Raw genomic sequence first — 13,351 nt, forward strand, 5'->3', positions numbered from 1 at the left:
AATTTGTAAGGTGAGAAATGTTCAATTGTATCCGGTAGTGAACCTTTGGAAGGATTTACACTTGGTTTGAGGCGTAAAATTTATTACTTTTGATTGTTAAGTACCTAAGAAAGGTTTTATTTTTAAAAGTGTTGGTTTATAATAAGGTAAATGGTTGGAGTGTTTATGATGGTTGTTAGTATTGTGAGTATGATTCATTAGTTATGCTCTCGTGTGTTTTCGCTTTTGTGGGTGGATCCCTAGTGGTGGATCAGGGGTACCAAATCCTGCGATGTTCTCTTGGTTGAGCGGGAAGATTTGGTTATTTCGAATGACATAATTGGTGTTGTCTTGGAGTTGTTAAAGTATTTTAGTGGTTCTACATGTACCCCTTTGCTTATGAGAATTTATAGAAGAGCTACCATGCATATTTGTGGTTGTCCGACAATCTTAATATTCCTCTAGTCGTTGAGGTCATGTATTGATTATGTGTGGTTGAATGTGGGGATCATTGGGTCCAATTCTACTGTTCTTAAGAGGTAATCTACAATTACTAAATCTAGCATTTTGATAGTGTTGTTGGAGGGGTTGTATGCTTGGACATATCCCTCTATGAGTATCTGATTTCTAAAGATAAAATTTGTTATACCTTAAGCTCATGGAAATTTATGTTGTGGGATGGAGATATTGTTAAGAACTATGATTGTTTGGGTATTATGAGTGTGTGTTGGTTGATTTAGGTTCACTTCTATTTGTAGCGAGTGTTAACTTGGAATTTTATCATGCTTAAGTGCTAAAGGATTCGTCCGGATGATTGTGTCAAGGTCCTTGTAAACGTGTGTACGATCAACTTTGGTGGTTGTTGAGAATTACTTTTGTTGTAGTTAAGTCTACATACAACAATATTTATCACTCAAGTATTGAGATGACTTCATTGAGGCATTGTATGAGAGGATGTGTGATGAGTCCACAATTTGGACTCATTTAGGGCTATATTTTGATTGAATTAGTGTCCTCAAATGCATTTTTTGTCTCAATATCTGATGTAAATCCTTAAGTTTCAGGTATTTGACTTGAGAGACAAAACATGGACGCTATCGAGCAAAAAGGAATGAAGCGGCTGAAAGAAGGAAGAAAAGACGACCTGAAGATCACCTAATCCATTAGGTTAGTCGCCGAAAGGCCTCAAATCTCACCTAATGTTCCAGTGTGCTGAGCCCTGAAGGAAAAGATCAAGTATGCTAGGAAATGGAGTAGTCTGTGCATCGCCGAGTAGTTCCGCAAAGCAGTGCTATATTGCCAAATGATTCAAAACGCGAAGATGTTGAATGCAAAAGCTAAAAGGCGATGAACCAGACCAAAGGGCGGATCGCCGAGTGCATCGGCGATCCCGACTAACTACGCCGAGTGATCCTTCGCAACACAAATTTTCAAAAACTATAAATACTCATTTAATTCTGTAGCTTAGACAAAATCAAGGAATTTTTGTAGAGAATTTTGAGACTTAGAATATTTCTAGTTTTTAGTTCTTAGAGTTTTTGGGGAGACATTGTTCTTGAGCTTGAAGATTTGAAGACTTCCAACTTCAAGAAATTGGAAGTGTGTATTGGAGATTCTTCATTCTAGACTCGTTTGAAGTGAATATAAATCATACCCACTTGATGTTAATTCGATTTGGTATCATGTTCTTCCCTTTTTCTATGTCTAGCTAAAACCCCAATTCTTGGGGTGTAATTTTGTGAATATGGGTTAAATTTCCTGTTGGGTAATGCTTATTGTTAGTCTATTTTCTGTTTAAATATGATTTCGTTTAGTAGTTGTGTTTGAACTTAATGGGATTGTAGTTGCAAATACGATTTCATCTTAGTGTTTTTGGCTTGCTCGAGAGAGAGGTTTTAAATCTAAGACTACTAAATCGATAGCCAGTGATGATTGGGTCGTCGTGGGTTCAGCTCGAGAGAGTGAATCCTAGGCTTTTTCCCACACATTCAGCTCGAGAGAGGGAATGGGCTAAGGCGAATGCTGTGCTTAATTGCTGCAACTCGGTGTTCGAGAGAAACCGAGTTGATTCGGGTTAAGTTTCTCGAGAGAGAATTTACCCCCACTAAAGTCTAGCCTAGTTACAAATGTTCAGCGATTTACTATCAATAACATTTACCCAATAGTATATTTTATCCCATATTCCTATCACATCCCAAGAATCCCGTCTCTTTATCTCGTATCTTTATATTTTTGTTATTTTTGTTCACTAGTTGAATACAAAACCCCCCATTGATAATTGACATTTGTGTCACCCATTGATTTATCATATTTTTACTCATTAATATTTATAGCTATGATTGATTAGAACTTGATTTTACTTCTCTATTAATTCTTGCAACCACTCCCTTATGACTCGACCTCAACCCATTCAGTTGGGTTATATTACTGCACGCGATCGTTGACACCTGAATTGGAAGTCGTTTCTTTGATTATGCCAAACAATCAATGTGTAGGTGTTCAATGGTTGAAGATGTGAAACCTTTGATAGTTGATTTGGTGAAAGATGTTTAGGGTAAGGTGAGAAGTATCCAATCTAAGCTTCTAGCAGCGTAGAGTCAACAGAAAAAGTATGTGGGACAAGTATCCCCAGTTATTCGACGATTCAGATACTACTCTATTTTTGCTTTAGCTCTTTTCTCCTAGTTTGTCCGTCGGGGATGAGTGATGGGTAAATTGGTATCTATAGTAACGACCTGTTTTTGTTTTTATAGAAAAACCAATGGAGAAAGAATTGGGGCTAGAAAACTTTTGAGTAGTAACTTTGGATTTCTTAGCCTAGTCTAGATTTGGATGAAATCGGAGTCAGTGAGGTCTAGTGAAATCTGGTTACAAATGAGATATTGATTAAAAAATTTGATTACATGAATGGATAGCTAAGACGTTAAGAAACCCGTACAACTTTACGAAATTGAATTTAGGCGAGTAAAACTCCCGGAATTGATCTTAGCGTGAACGGATAATTTCTGAGTGTCGTTGGTTGAAGGTGTGTTGTGAAATGGGGGAATTATTAATTTTGCTCACTGTTTCTGTGCAAGCCGCTGATGCAAGATTTCTGCCGCCAGGGCGGGGCCGCTGTAGCGGGGTGAGTGTCGTTGTGGCGGGTCCGACGCAACCTAAGGTTGTAAATAAACCCCAAAACATCTTTATTCTGCACTTTTTGACTTTGAGAGCTAGGAGACAACCCCAGACAAGTTCTTGAGCGTTTTCCAACATTGTTAAGGCTAAAGGTAAGATTTTAACTCTCCGAAGCTGTGTTTCGATCCGTAGAACTTAGTTTCTTGGGTAATTATCGATAGGGGAGGGTTTTGATCTGTGATTTATGGTGGGAAAAAGCCCTAAATTAGGTAATGGGATCTTGGGTTGGCCTAGGGTTGATAATGTTGATTATAATCCGGGTAATTAGGCCTCGTTTATTGATCCTTGCGTTAATTGTATGTTTTTAGACCACGAACAAATGAGAAGAATCCGGAAAGGGAAGATTCAAGTGCTTAGGGGATTCAAGCTTGGATTCGAGGTAGGGGATAGATGTGATTTCATGTTGGTGTGATATATGTTCGTAATTGCTCATTATAATGCATGTATGTATGCGAATGTTGCATTATTGATCACCTTAATCGTAAATAAGGATAATTGAATAATTGTATGCCATGAATCACCTCTTGTTGTATGATTGTGAGAATCTACATTGTGATTGTGATTGTGGTTTGTTAAATGGATCGGGTGTTGCATTCCGACACACTAACTTGAATCGGTTGCTACGTTTCGGCATAAACATGGGATCGGTTGCCACATTCCAGCATAAACATTGGATCTGGTACCATGTTTCGGTATGCTAACAGTTTGGGTGTGGGTTCTATGAGAAGACCATTTAATTGGGTTCCGTGAGAGGACCATTGAATTGTGTTGTGTATCTACTTGTGATGATTACGTTCATATCTAATGATGATTGATATTTGAAGACTGTATGTTGCTTTAAATTGATAACCAATGTGTATTATTGAAAACGTGTAAGGCTACATTGATCCTGAAAAGATGACTAATATTGTATATGTTCGGTATATGCATGTTTTATAATGTTGTGGTTACTTGCATGTGTTTTACTTATTGGGATAGCCGCATGATCTTACCAGTACACTATAGTTGTGTACTGATACTTCACTTTCTTGTTCTTTGTTGAGTACATGGCATCTTCAGGTGGCTATTGATAGACCTCAGCTAAGTGACTATTGATCGTGACCAAATTCAAGGGTGAGCCAGTTCTCTCAGGCTGCCACGGATCTCTCTTGTTTAAGTCCATTCTTTTCGACTCAGACTATTTGTTTAATGTGTTTGTTAGTTTCGGGTTGTACCCCTTGCTCTTAGACTTGTCGTTAGTAGAGTTTTGGTACAATGACTTTCAGGTTCTAGGGGTTGTTCTTCCGCATTAGTTGGTTAGTTGTTTGTTGAAACCTTGGAGTTTATGGGGACTCCATTTGTATAGTTTTTTAAATTAAACCTGCTTCTGTATCTTTAAATGCCTTAGTTTTCATAAAATTTGTTTGTTTGGGTTGTAGTAATGGTTCTCCCACCGAAGGGCTAGTGTGTGTGTTAATCACGACAGTCTGAATCGTGACAATAAAGTATCCTCTTACATGCGGATATCCGATAATTTAAACTAAAATATTTGACTAGCGTTTGGAAAAAAATTAATCAAGTAAAAAAAAGCATTTTTGTTTTGAGATAAAACTTAACCGGAAACAGTTGAAGTATTTAAAATAAATAAAATATGGTTAAATAAAAACAGCATTTGAGATCTTTTTAAAAAAAAAGAAAAAAAAAGAAAAAAGAAAAGGGATCTAACTTGAGAAAAATTAAACAATTAAAGACGAGTAACAAAAAAACATTTAAACTAAGAATAAGAGAGAGTACAAAATTTGATAAAAAGAGATCTTATTTAATCAAACAAACGAATATGAAAAGAACTAGTTTGCCTTTTGGAGAATTCGATTACGTTAACTTAATTGGTAGAGTGTATTAGAGAAAATAATGCTTGCATTAGCTTGATGTATTAGTCTATACCTTTTTTGGTACACTTTTCTAACCTATGCATAACTAATGCTTGTACTAGTAATACACTCTATTGTGTATTGAAGAGTATTACTAATACCATCTATTTATGCATTAGTAATGCAATGGATTCTAATGCATGCATTAGCATGATTAAAGACAGAATTGCCCTCAAAAACTTTTTTTACATCCTTTCCACTATATTTGTGGAGGGTACTTTTGTATACAAATATTTTTTCTAAAAAAATTTATGTAATGCATAATATTTTTAGTACACCAAACCAAACATTGCATAAAAAAATCTCATCATAACTAATGCAAGCATAACTAATGCAAGCATTACTAATACAAGCATTACTAATACACTATATTTTACATTATTCTTATACACTCTACCAAACGACCCCAAAGTTAGAGTTAATACAAAATTCAGAACAAACAATTCACTAACAAAAATAATCAAGCAATTAAGAAAAGGGAAAATTACGCGGTTAAGCAAACATATACTAGTTAATTAGCTAAATAGCTATAGTTTGCATTAATTACAGTTCAGAACTTACTTCTAACTATAATGACATTCTCTCTCTCCCCCCTCACTCTGGAATCTCGCTTGCCACTCTTCTCTTTTTCAGTCATCTCTCCCTTCCCAATCGCTTTCTTGCTTCTCTTCTACCAATCTCTCTCTCACTTTATACAAACACAAATGTATAGTTTGTGTTTGTATAAAGCGAAAGAGACGTGATATACAAATACAATTGTATATCTCTCCGTCCTATATATGGAGTTTGACCCATTTATTATGTATATCAGTGTATAATCTAAGGAGCCGTTTGCTATGATGTATTAATTGAGATAGTCCTTATATTAAAATTTAGTCCACTCAATATAATATTTGATTGCATAATTTAACTCAAACACACCTAATACATGAATTACTTTAATACATCATATGTGGTCTTATCTAATACCTAAAATATCTAGGGATTACTATTATCAAGTTTAATAATACTTGAATAAGACAAAAAATGGCTTAACTGCCCCTCAATTTCTTTATATAATTCATGTGTTACTAATATCAGCTCTAAAATTTCTTGTATACTAGTTGTATATCAACACCTTCCCCCTGTATATTTGTTTCTCTTTCACCATATATCAGCTTCCTCTTCTGTTTATATCACCAAGGTTGACTCGATAAAAGGAACGTTGAGCTTGACCGAATGAAAGTAATGCAACGAGAAAGCAACGGAGTCCATTGGAGACTCAGTGGGAGTAAAACGAACATAAATGATACTTGAATCATTGATGTTAATCTTTGTGTCACTCGCATCATCCAAGTATGGCTGCTAAAGGCCATAGATAAGAAAAGGCAATACATAAACTCACTCATTCACATCATTATTCTGTCATTTTCATACTCGACCCTCGAACTGAGCTTTAGATTATAATAGCAATTAATGAGCTAAGTCAGCCTAAAGATATAACATGGTTTGGTAACATCTCATTTTCCAGTTCACCAAGTCACGCCACAGTAATTTGGTACTTCGAATTGTGAAAATATGAACTATCAACTTAGCTCAAGCTGTTCATCAATGGAGATCTATATTCTAGAGAGAAATACAGAAGAGTACATTTGGAAATGTAAATTGTATTGATCTGAAAAAGAAACGTTATGTGTACAATGTATATAAAGGAAAAAATGTTGAACTAATTTCCTAACTAACTACTTTTACAGCTGGACAATTAACCACTATTCTAACTAACTGTAACAATATTAACAACCCAAAATGCCATGTGCCAATACTCCCCCTCAAGCTGGAGGGTGTAAAATGTTGAACACTCCTAGCTTGTTCATCAAATAGAAATGTTGCACCTTACTTAACCCTTCAGTCAATAAATCTGCTTCTTGTTCTTCAGTTCTCATAAACATTATTTTGATCATTCCATTCTTAATCTTGTCTCGGATAAAATGACAATCAATCTCTATGTGTTTTGTTCTTTCATGAAATATTGGATTAGATACAATCTGTAGAGCAGCTTTGCTATCACTCATAACTGCCACAGGTTGTGCTACTTTTACTCCCAGCTCTTGAAACAATCCCAGCAACCATGTAACTTCAGCCACTGCTGAAGCCATACTTCTATACTCTGCTTCTGCAGAGCTCCTTGACACTGTTTGCTGTTTCTTGGACTTCCATGACACCAATGAACTCCCAAATTTAACTAAATAACCTGTTATAGATCTTCTAGAATTTGGGCAAGCTGCCCAGTCTGAATCACACCAACATGTAAGCTCATGACTAGACGATGAACTCATAAGAATACCTTGCCCTGGTGCAAGCTTCAGGTATCTAACTACTCCGATGGCAGCTTTCCAATGAGACTACTTAGGTTGCTGCATGAATTGACTCAGTGTTTGCACAGTGTAGCTGATGTCTGGTCTTGTTATGGTTAAGTACAACAACTTACCTATTAGTCTTTGATAAACACCAACATCTGCTAATAATGGATCACCTTTTCTCCCTGTTGACTCATCAAATTCTGTAGTTGTTAGCTTGACATTAGTTTCTAAAGGTGTTGTTGATGGTTTTGCTCCTCCTAGTCCCATATCTGAGATGAATTCTAACACATACTTCCTTTGATTTAGTAATATTCCGGATTTAGATCTTAACACCTCTATCCCCAAGAAATACTTAAGATCTCCTAGGTCTTTGACTTTGAATTGCTTGTGAAGTGCATCCTTTGCATCATTAATCATTTTACTACAACTTCCTGTAATTAGTAGATCATCTACATAGACAAGGATGATGATAATGTCTGCATCCTTCTTCTTTGTGAATAATGAATAATCATGATTGCTTTGAACAAAACCATTGCCAACTAACGCCTCTGTTAGCTTTATATTCCACTGCCTTGAGGCTTGTTTAAGCCCATATAGTGATTTCTATAACCTGCACACTTTAGTCTCCCCCTAGCTTCTGAAACCCTCAGGCATCTCCATGTACACTTCTTCACATAAATCACCTTGGAGAAATGCATTAAAAACATCCATTTGAAACAAATTCCATCCTTTGGAGGCTGCAAGAGCAATAACTGATCTCACTGTGACCATCTTTGCCACAGGAGAAAAGGTCTCATGATAGTCAAGACCTTCTCTCTGACTATACCCTTTAGCAATTAGCCTTGCTTTGAATCTCTCCACTTCTCCATTTGCCTGAAACTTGATCTTATAGACCCACTTAGAACCCACTATGTTCTTGCCTTGTGGAAGTTCAACAATTGTCCAAGTGTTGTTATCTTCTAGAGCTTTGATTTCCAACTTCATGGCTTCAATCCATCTAGCATCCTTAGCTGCTTCTTTAAATGTATGTGGCTCCAAAAGGGAAGAGAATTTAGTGAGATAACTTTGATACTTGGCACTAGTATTCTCATAGGACAAATGATTAGATATTGGATATAAGGATTTAGACTTGTGAACATAGTCCTTCATCCATGTAGGTTGCTTAGATATCCTTCTTGAAGTTCTCCTATTAATAACAACACCAGAATTACTCCCAAGTTTTGTAGTAGAATTTTGCTCAACATTAGGACCATCATCATTCCTTACTTGTGTTGCATGATCTAAAGCAGAACCTACTAACTCTTCTGAAGACACCTCAAGTCTGGACTCTGAGGGTGAAGAAGCCACTGTGCAGTCATCTTGGTCTGCAGAGATAGGCATATCTGTACCAAAGCTAGGAGGCAATGTAGATAGTGAAAAAGGAGAATGAAAAGGAAATATTGTTTCCTTAAAGATGACATCCCTACTAACAAATATGGACCCTGAAACTCTGTCAAGAAGAACATAACCTTTCTGAACTTCTGAAAAACCAAGAAGTATAGCAACCTTTGCTCTTGGTTCAAACTTGTCTCATTTTTGCAAGTTAGTGGCATAACATAAGCAACCTATCACTCTCAAATGAGTGAGTGAGGGCTTCTTGTGATTGAGTAATTCATATGGTGTGCTTGCTCCTATTGCAACAGAAGGTAACCTATTCATCAAGTAAACAGCAGCTTTAATGCACATTCCCCAATATCTGAGAGGGATCATGGCCTGAAATCTTAAAGCTCTGGCTATATTTAAGATTTGTCTATGTGTTCTTTCCACAGTACCATTCTGCTGTGGAGTATGTGGACAGCTACTTTGATGTTGGATTCCCAAGGATGTCAAAAGGTCATTGCACTTGGAATTAAAAAACTCACTCCCATTATCAGACCTCAATACTTTGACCATCATTCCAAACTGATTTTGAATCATATATAGGAACTGTTTAAGCACAACAATTACCTCAGATTTTAATTGCAACAAATAAACCCAAGTAAATCTGGAATAATCATCCACAATAGTGAGAAAGTAATATTTCTTATCATAAGTTGGCACCTTATAAGGCCCCCAAAGATCCATGTGTACAAGTTTGAAAGGGAAATCAGCTCTAGAAGTACTAATTGGAAACTGTAATCTAACTTGTTTAGCTAATGGACATATGTGACAAGTATTGTCAGTTATTGTGCTAGTACACTTATATAATTCTGGAATCTTCTGCATAACTGTGGATGAAGGATGACCTACCCTCTTGTGCCAAAGATCATAATCTTCATCCTTACTAGACAAGTGTGCAGTCTTTAGTTCATTATTTATCAAGATCTTATTAGTGTCTGCAACAATCAAATATAAGCCACCTTGCTCTCTACCAATCCCCTTCACCTTGCCACTGTAGAGATCCTGAAATACACAAAAATCAGGAAAGAAAGTGACAAGGCAAGATAGCTCTTTAGTCACTTTGGATACTGATAAAAGGTTGTATCTAAATTCAGGGACATATAACACACCCTGCACTGAGTTCTGTCCAAACAGGCTAGCATTCCCTGTGTGAGTGATCTCAGCCTTCTCACCTGTAGGCAAATGCACTTGTTCTTTCTTAGAAACATCTATGTCAATGCTATCTTGTAAGAACTTCTTATTAGCAGTAAAGTGGTGTGTAGCTCCAGAATCAACAATCCACTCATCTTTTGAACAATGAGACATAGACATCAAACAAGTAATAATACCTGTCATATTAGCATGATGTCCACCTGTTTCCTTGTTCAGCAGCCCTAGAATTTGCCTGCATTGTTCATCAGAGAAAGGACTATAGAATTGTCCTTGTCTTTCAAGATAACCTTTTCCAGTATCTTTGGACGAAGATGCACCATCAGCACAATTCACAGCTGGTCCCGATGACTGTTCCCTTCTCCAGCTATCAGAGTTGCCTGCATTCCTTCTCCAGCCCTCTGAGTTTTCATTTCCTCCTCCGTATGGTTTCCTAGGTGGATAGCCAATTAGCTTATAGCAATTGTCCCTCGTGTGACCTTTCTTCTTGCAGTAGTCACATTGTCTACCCTTGAAACCTCTACCTTGTAGATTCAGATTACTTGCTTGTAGTGCTAAGGATTCCATTTTTTCAGCTATTTTAGAAGCTATGTTAGCTGCAGTTACTTGTTGACTCTCATCTTGGATTATCATGGCATATGCCTAATACTTTCTTCGTTTTAATTTTTTTTTTATCTTGTTTTTCTTTTAATTTGTTATATATTTGAAAATTATATAAAAAGTGTGTAAATTCATGATGTAATAACTTAAGATAATTTTAAAAATATAATAAAAATCATATAAGAAATTTGGTTGATTTTCTTCCATTTTTACCACGTATATTGAAACAGAAGGAGTAATATGTATTGTTTGAAAATTAACTATAAGCATTTTATTCCCCAATTTCAAATTAATTCAAGTTTCAAAGAACCAGGTTCCTTGAATTCTTCTTTCTAATCCATTCATTATAAAACCATCAGCAAAATAATCGGCCCAAATCCACGCCCCATACCCGGCCCATTCTTTTATTTGCTTATAAAATAACGAAAGTTTCTACTTGCATTTAAGCCTTACTTATTTGCCTTTTTAAGCGTGTTGGATGTTTAAGCCCGTGACTCTATTGATTTGACTGATAAATTTCTGCTATAATGAACTGTACATGTGACAATCATTTTGGTGTCCAGCACATTTCGACACAATAAGTTTCTGTAACAATATATTTTTTTTCATGACTTAATGGTCAGTTGATAATTAGATGGACAATGGCAACAGTAAATTACTTGAAGACGAAATTTAAAGTTAGATAATCAACTCATTTCGACAAAAACACAAGATAGGTACATAGTAGTACTACTTTTGCAATCAAATAACTAGTAGGAATACAGTACAACTTAACGTTGTTCAAGAGAAATCTAAGTAACGTGGAATGTTTACGGGAATCCACTCGTCACCTTTTATAAAGTGCCTAACCGTAAAGTTTGATGCAATATTCGGATCTGTAGTGACGGATGCCCATGTCACACGTCCTTTTGTAACATCACCCGGTCCTCTATTCTTGTACTCCAAATACTATGGCCGGAGGCTAATAACGGATTTATTTGCCGATTCAATCCACTCAACCCATCCTCTAGGATTTACCAACGTATCAATATAGCTTTCCATTATCACAGTCCTAGAAAATATACCCCATGGACGACCTAAATATGTCGTGACGTTGTCCAATTTCTCCAAATCGCTGGTAGCCTTTATAGTGCAATTTTGAAGCACTATTCCAGATTCAAAGGGCTCAAAATCTCTCTTCTGTGCTGTGATTGTGTTATATTGCCTCGGCATTGGAGTACGTGCTTCAATCACACAATTTTGGAACAAGGTTGTCGCATCACCGCAAATGAAATCTATCGTGCCATATATTTCACAATCTCGATAGAATTGACGTTTCTTTTTCACATACAAAGTGTCTTGATACCCGTCGAATCGACATTTATAAAAGAACGCCAAATCCGCTTCAACTCTTAACGCCACTGCCTGATGCTTTATAGGTCCGGCATTATTTCTAAAAGTTAAGTCTTGGGCTGTGAAGCCATCGCCAAGAACCCCTACAAATTAAATAAGAAGAAAAAATTATAATTCATCAAAATTAATAAAATTCATGTATATATAGAGAGAGGGACTTACCAACGGTTGCAGTATCATAGGTTTTGTTGCCCTCGACAAAACTTCTATTACCTGTTATTATCGTAGTATCCATCCCTTCTCCGATCATGAATATATTAATCTTCTTTTTATCAACTCTAATATATTCCTGATACGTTCCTTTCTTAATTTTTATGAAGAATGGCTTGACACTTTGATCAGGGGCCGCCAATATTGCTCCAGCAATTGTGTTAAAATTTCCGGTCCCATTTTTAGAAACAACCGCGTTATAAGGAGTTTCTGTTATCAGTTGGCTTTGAACACGTACAACTATAGTTGCAGCGACAAACAACATCATTATATTCCCTACATTAAAAAATTTTAAAAATCTGATGAGTTTATAGACAAAAATTACAGCTACAGTTTAGAAATATGGAAGAAAAATACCGTAAAAACTATCCGTGATGACCATTGCAAAGTTGATGAACAAGCAACAATTCTTCTTGGTAGTGGAAGAGTTTCTCTTTCTTAATATTGTAGTATTGTCCAAGCTTAACAATCCCCCTCCTTTATATTGTAGTAAATTTTTACTCTTTCTTGCACGTTTAAATTCTTGCATACATTTGTAAAATGTCATTTTTAAAGGCTCCTTTATTGGACAACTTAATGTCATCTTCATTGAATTGAATTTTTCTACCATTTGTACAATTACTTACCTAGGTAATATGTAATTGTAGTAACATTTTAATTCTTAGCTTAGTTATGGTATTGCTTTCTTCTTATTATCTTTTCTTATTTAGAGGGAATCAAACTTGTGACTTTTATGAAATTTTCATTTTGTGAAGATAATAGCTTGTACTTTCTTCATTTCTTTTTGAATGATATTTTAGCTAGCTTTTGTAATACCCTCCAAAATAAGTGACTTTTTTAAGATATCAAGAAGATATTATTTTTTATTTTTTTTCAAAGTTAATCTTTACCTAAAATACACAAGAAATTTTTAAAAAGCTAGATGGAGTAGGGAAAAATGGGAAGGAATTACATGTTATAAATGACAACAAAGCGTACAGTAAAGCAGGTTAAGATTAGTCTTTCCTTTTGTTTTCGCCTCCGATTTATCATCTTGTAATCGTTTCGTATTTAAATTTCTATATTTTGAATCCTTAATAAAAATTTTTTTGTCTCTGTTACTAATGAGGACCGCTCGATGTGCCAAAGTAACTATAAAACGAAATCAGGATTGGACATTTTATTGGTGGATCTTTG

General features: G+C 35.8%; 1 pseudogene; it reads right to left on the bottom strand.

Annotated features, from left to right (window-relative positions):
• Positions 1–11,353: 11,353 nt before the first annotated feature.
• On the bottom strand, positions 11,354–12,557 carry LOC125864504 (pectinesterase-like; annotated as a pseudogene).
• Between the last annotated feature and the right edge of the window lie 794 nt (positions 12,558–13,351).

This window comes from Solanum stenotomum, chromosome 5, assembly GCF_019186545.1.
Source record: "Solanum stenotomum isolate F172 chromosome 5, ASM1918654v1, whole genome shotgun sequence".
Classification (NCBI taxonomy): domain Eukaryota; kingdom Viridiplantae; phylum Streptophyta; class Magnoliopsida; order Solanales; family Solanaceae; genus Solanum; species Solanum stenotomum.